This window comes from Oryza sativa, chromosome 8 (assembly GCF_034140825.1).
Source record: "Oryza sativa Japonica Group chromosome 8, ASM3414082v1".
In the NCBI taxonomy this organism is placed as follows: domain Eukaryota; kingdom Viridiplantae; phylum Streptophyta; class Magnoliopsida; order Poales; family Poaceae; genus Oryza; species Oryza sativa.
In genome coordinates, this window is record NC_089042.1 from 10,439,586 (window position 1) to 10,445,798 (window position 6,213).

Here is a 6,213-nt window from a genome sequence, read left to right on the forward strand (position 1 = left end):
TCTTGAGTTGCATCTAGAGTTTGCCGATCCTTGTGTGTGTTTGTTTTGGCCGTGCCTGTGTCGTGCACGAGAGGAGGAAGGTGAATTACCATATCTGATTTTGGAAGTAGTCAAGTTTGTTTTGGAAAGATATAGTAGATTGGATTGGTTAAAAATCAGTTTCCTTTTTATCCCATACACCAAATTCGGCTGCCATCCACTCCACCTCCTGGCCGAGTCCCACTCGCCCCTTTGGCCGAGTCCGACTCCCTCCCTCTCTTCCACCGTTCCGAGTTGTGTCAAACACCTTGGCGAATTTTTGTTTGGTGTCGGTTTTGAGATCTGTTTGGAAAAACGGAACCGGCATAAATTCAGCATTCCATTTTTTGTATAATTTTAATTTTGGGTTTAGACTTTTACATTTGAGTCCCTATAAATTTTATATTTATGTTTGAGTCCCTGTAATCTTACATTAAGGTCCTTGAGTCAGTTTTTGTTAAAAAAAATAAGAAAAAAAGTGAGAAAAAAAAGGCAGAAAGGTGAAAAAAAAAAGAAAAAAAAAGCCGCACCAAAAAAAATCAGAAAAGAAAAGGAAAAAAAAAGAAAAGAAGAAAGAAGAAAGAAAGAAAAGAGAAAATATTGTTTTGTTTGAGCTGAACTTCATACATCAGAGTGTGCTTGAGTTGTTTCTGGTGCTATTTTGTGGTACCGTTTGTGTCTAGGCTCGCGTCTCTAGTACGTTCTAGCCTAGGACCAGCACGGTACTTGACTTTGAACAATTATTCAACTTTGCGTTCTCTGATTTGAGCATTTGCTATTCCTTTGCTACATATTTAAGCCTACCCAGAGCTCCACAGATTTGATTGCAACCGTACGGCAAGTGTTTGCCGAGGCATCGATATATCCAACCTCTATTGGGGTGCTTGGTTGAGTCGGTGTACATCACCATTCCACTTGCATTGGTAAGATCTTGTAAGAGCTTGGTTAAAAGCTTGAGTGTGTGTGTGAGATTTGAGCTGCCAGTACCTAGTAGTTGATAGGAGCGTGTATATTCTTGTGTATGTTTCTTGTTTGCTGCTAACCATGGCAGGATTGCGCAAGGGGAAACAAGATGGTCATGCTCAACGTCAACATCTACACCTTCGACGAGATATGACGACTTCTTCACGTGATGCATATGAGGTACATGACTATAATTTTGCACAAGTTGCATGTAAGTTACCAGTCTATGATGGAAAGTATGATTCCGCTGCATACATTAATTGGGAGCTAGCAGTAGAAAAACAATTTGATGAGTATGATTTTTCTAATGCTCAAATGATTAAGGCTGCTAGTAATAAGTGTACCGGTTCTGCATCTTTTTGGTGGCATACTGTGGGGAATAAGCTTGAAACTTGGGATGAATGCAAAATACTGATGAGAAAAAGATTTGTGTTTTCATACTATAGACGTGCTCTCCTTGAGAAATGGGAACATCTAAAACAAGGTGACAAAACTGTTAGGGAGTACTTTCATGATTTTAAAATTTGTATCACTTATAGTGGTTTACAAGAATCTAATGAGAACACAATGACTAGATTTTTCAGAGGGCTTAATTTCAATATTCAGGCTGGGCTTGTTAATGTGACATATAATCATATAGGCCAATTGTTCATGCTTGCTTGTATTGTTGAGCGCAAAATTTTGGAGAATCCAATGGAGCAACAAGATATGCTTGTGCCTCCTATCACTGATGTTTTGCAGGAAGTTCAGAAAAGTCTCCAAAATGAGAAGAACGATATGTTTGAGATGTCATTTCCATCACTCGCGAATGAGGAGAAGGCTGATGCAGCTACATTATCTGAAGAAAGTTCGCAAGGTAAATTAAATGGTGCTGAGAGAAATGAAGGTGAGTATTCTCAAGGTGAGCTACACTTGTCCACTTTTCATGCTATAGTAGAGCAACCATTAGTGGAATCAATTACTGAGTTGCCTTTGTCACAAGTTGATTTACTTGCTGTTCCTTGTGATAAAGAAGAGTTGTGTGATAATGTTTCACTTATATCCATGCCACAACTAGTGAATGAACATGTTAGTTCTACTATTTCTTTGTGTGCTGATTCTAAGCATGTTGTTCACATTGCTAATGAAGTAGAGGAACGCGAATTGCTATCTTCTTTAAATACTTTGGGCTATGTTCAGTTTGATGATTTTTGTGAGCTCGATAATTTGAAGGAGAAATTATTTGCTAAATCTGATTTGCCATGTCCAACTAATGCTATTTTTCATATCTTTGGCGAATATAATGATAGAGGAATATTTTTGGTGTATAGAGTTTACATTTGTTCAGATTTAGAACATCTTGTAGTTCCGGATAAAATATGCAAGCTAGAGAGACATGTTACTGCTAATCATATTGTCTCGAGTTTGTCTTGTTTTGATTGCAAGAAACAGGTTGTTTTCAGTGGACTGCGCGAAGAGCACCATATGGAAAAACCGAGGACGGTTTTCTGTGAAGAAGGGGAGGATGATGTGACCATGGCTACTATGGATACGACCATTGCTCACATCATGAATCAACAAGAAGATATCAAGATCAAGTCCTCCAAGTGCTGGAATCCGATTCGGCCACCTATTACACTGCTGACTTCAAACGGCTGCCGAATCTGCATACGACCTCCGTTTTCGGCCCGTGAGTACTTGATGGAAAGCTCTTGGAGTCCTCTTTCCAATGGATCCAGCCTCATTGCAAAATTCCATCTTATTGAGCCGCAATTGAAGCAACAAGGTGCTGCGTCACCTATAATGGGCCTATGGGCTTGTAACTTCGTCTGGGACCCCGGCCCAGGTGGGGCCCATGTGGGGTGCGCCCCAGCCAGGTGGAGCACGATCAAGTCCTCCATGTGCTGCAATCTGATTCGGCCACGTGTTACATTGCTGACTTCAAACGGCCGCCAAATCTACATACGTGCTCCGTTTTGGGCCCGTGAGTACTTGATGGAAAGCTCTCGAAGTCCTCCTTCCAACGGATCCAGCCTCATCTCGGAAATCTATCTCGTTTGGCCGCAATCACAAAAGCAAGGTGCTGCGTCTCCTGTATTGGGCCAATGGGCTTGTAACTTTGTTTGGGACCCTGGCCCATGTGGGGCCCATGTGGGGTGCGCCCCAATCTGGTGGAGCATGACCCTTGGACCCTCTTGGTCATCCTCCCACCTCTATAAATAGTTAGGTACCCCTTCAGGGTTTCTTGGGTTTTTGATAGATTAAAGTTTAGCCATTGCTACTTGCTTGCAGCGCGCGTGTCGGCTAGACCATCCGTCTGCTTGTTCTTTGGAACCCCAACTTATCATTTGTATTAAATTCCTATTTGCAATATCAGATTGCTTTTATCTTGTTCTTGCTTGTTTCTTCGATTTGCTTGCAGGAATAGGGTTTATCTGCACCGGCAAGATCAGCAACCCACGGAGAGGTGTATCGATCGCTAAGGCGCAACACAACGTCTCGTACGGTTGTAGTCGGATCGTCAACGTTTCTCCCAAATCGTAGTTATCACAACTCACCGAAAGATCGGGCCAACAACAGCCTTGAGTGTTGAGAGGAACTCAGGGTTCATTAATCTCTCTCGTTTTCGGTATGCAGGTTTTTCAAACCGCTAAACGGTGTGTTTTTTAAAAAAGTTTCTATACGAAAGTTGCTTAAAAAAATCATATTGTTCCATTTTTTTTTTAAAAAAATTAGCTAATAGTACTTAATTAATCATGTGCTAATGGAATGCTCCGTTTTCCATGCATAGAAGTTGGGTTCTCAACCAAGGCTTCCGAACACAGCTTCCAAACTAGAGGATGTTGGTGCTTAAATATTTGTTGAGCACGTTCTGAAGCAGAGGATGTACTGGAGGAGGAGCAAGTGTGATGCAAGAGTGGACAGCTCAAGAGTAGACAGCTCTTTAGGCCTCTCACAGTGCGGTGAGCTGGACCGGGACCTCGTCGCGCCAGCTCGGATTCAGGTCGACGTGGCGACGGGGCCCGTCCCTTAGCTAGGTTTCTCGTCCCCTACCTGAGCTATGCGAAACTTTGTTGCGGCGAGGGCGCGAGCGGACAGGGAAAAGCGAGGCACGCGCGCTGTGGGCAGCGTTTCTTCACTGCCTTATGCCCTCGCGCCGAATCCACCTACAGAAAACCCCAAATCACCCTCCAACGGAATCATCGACGAACTGAAATCCCCCCAAACGCACAACAAATTCCCTCCCAAACCACCACAGGTGCGGACCAAACCAACAAAATTTCTCGAGTAATTTGGTAGAGAAAAGGAAGGAAACCACCACAGATGCGGACCAAACCAACAATATTTCTTGAGTAATTTGGTAGAGAAAAGGAAGGGGGAAATCGGCGAGGTGGAGAAGCCGTCCGCTCCTGCTGCCAGCCGCCCGTCGGCGTTGAGCCGTCCACTCTTGCCGACCCCGGCCAGATCGAACGCTGAACCGCTGGATCCGGTTGTGGCGGCGCCGGAACTGCAGCCCCACGCTCCGGCTGCTCGCCGCCACACCGCGCCAGCCGCCGCCACCGGGGACGCCTCCCGCCGCCGCGCCAGTGCGCCAGTCGTCTGTTGATGTGAAAAACACACACTGGCCTGGAAGATCTGCTTAACTCCTTTGCAGGTCCAAAATCTCGCCTTTAGGTTCATGAGCGTGCCAGTTGATTTGATCATGCAATCAACAAGAATAAGAAAAACCGTGGTTAAATCCATAAATGATAGCCGATCGGCTAGTTGCCAATGACATATCATTTATCTTCGAGCCGATGTCATGTTTGACTCGATCGGCAATAATGAATAAAAATGATAAAACTAAATCTACTCAATCGGCTGTAGATATTAACAACATATAATCTTTACTTCGGTATATACTTGAACTAAGTGATTGGGATAGATCGGTCATCATGCCAAGACAGTATAAATTACTTAAGTCGAAATATATATTAAAGCAAAGATTATATAGAAGTTTATAGCATAGCCGATCAGATAGATCTACCATGTATCGGCTAATACTCCGATACCACTCTATATCAAGATTTGAGACAAGCAAGATATATTAAATAATAAACCTAATATAACTTCAATGCAACAAGATCTTAATATAAAGGGCAGATTTAGCATAACAAACAAGCATATGAGATAAGAATAACTAAATCAGGTAAGATCGGCTGAAACTCTGATACTATCTCTATTGATGATCATAAAACAGGCTAGATATCACAATTATAGATAAACTTAATAGATCAAACTCAACCGATGCAGCATTAAGCATAAAGATAACTGTAAGATCTAAACAAGATGATGAAAACCTATAAGAGATGGTAGATATACGGTATAATCTAGATTAATAATGAGATCTAACTCTATCGGCTACTCTCTAACAGTAAAAACTAGCCGATGACAAGTTATATAGCGAAACTAATAGAGATTATAAAGTATATATGATAACTCAAAAAATTACATAAACAAGATTAGAGTGTTATAAAGATGGAAGCACTAATCCTGAGAACGCAAACCGTCATGACAAGTTTACCTCTAGTTGAAGATTGAATCGATGCAGCTCAACCCGAAAGCAAGAACTCGTCAAAATAGAACGAAAGTAAAAGGGTGGCGATGCGCCGAAAGTGTTATTGAACATGTGTTGTTTGATTACATGGGTTCGGGTCATATTTATACCCGAGATACAAAATATGTCATTGCCGGACACGACTACTATCTCTAACAAACTCTAAGACACTATAAGTCTTTGCGGCAGACTTTTGCCCAAACATATCTCTAAAGAAATTACATAAGATATCCTAATTAATAGATACAATTGCCTATCTGAGAGCTTTATCTCCATTGTGGCAATCCTTGTTAAGCACATCGATTGATTCCAGAAACAGCCTCGAAGCTATCTCCATCGAAATCAGCTATATCAGCTCTATTGGTTGCATCAGCCATCCTCTAACCGATCCATCTCAGCCGATGCATACCCCAACCGATGTCTTCACAACCGATGCACACTCTGTTCTTCGAATCCATCTCTTTGCCGAATCTGCTTCGATTCCAATGTCGAACCTGGTTCATATCTTATCAAATTTGGTCGTTAACACCACCGCCGGCGAAGTCCGCCCTACTCCGGACCGCCGTCACCGGGGACGCCGCCTGCTTCCGCCCTTCTCCCGTGCCCGCTTCCTCCTCGGCGCGTGTGAGGGAGGAGAAGCAGAGCGTGGGACAGAG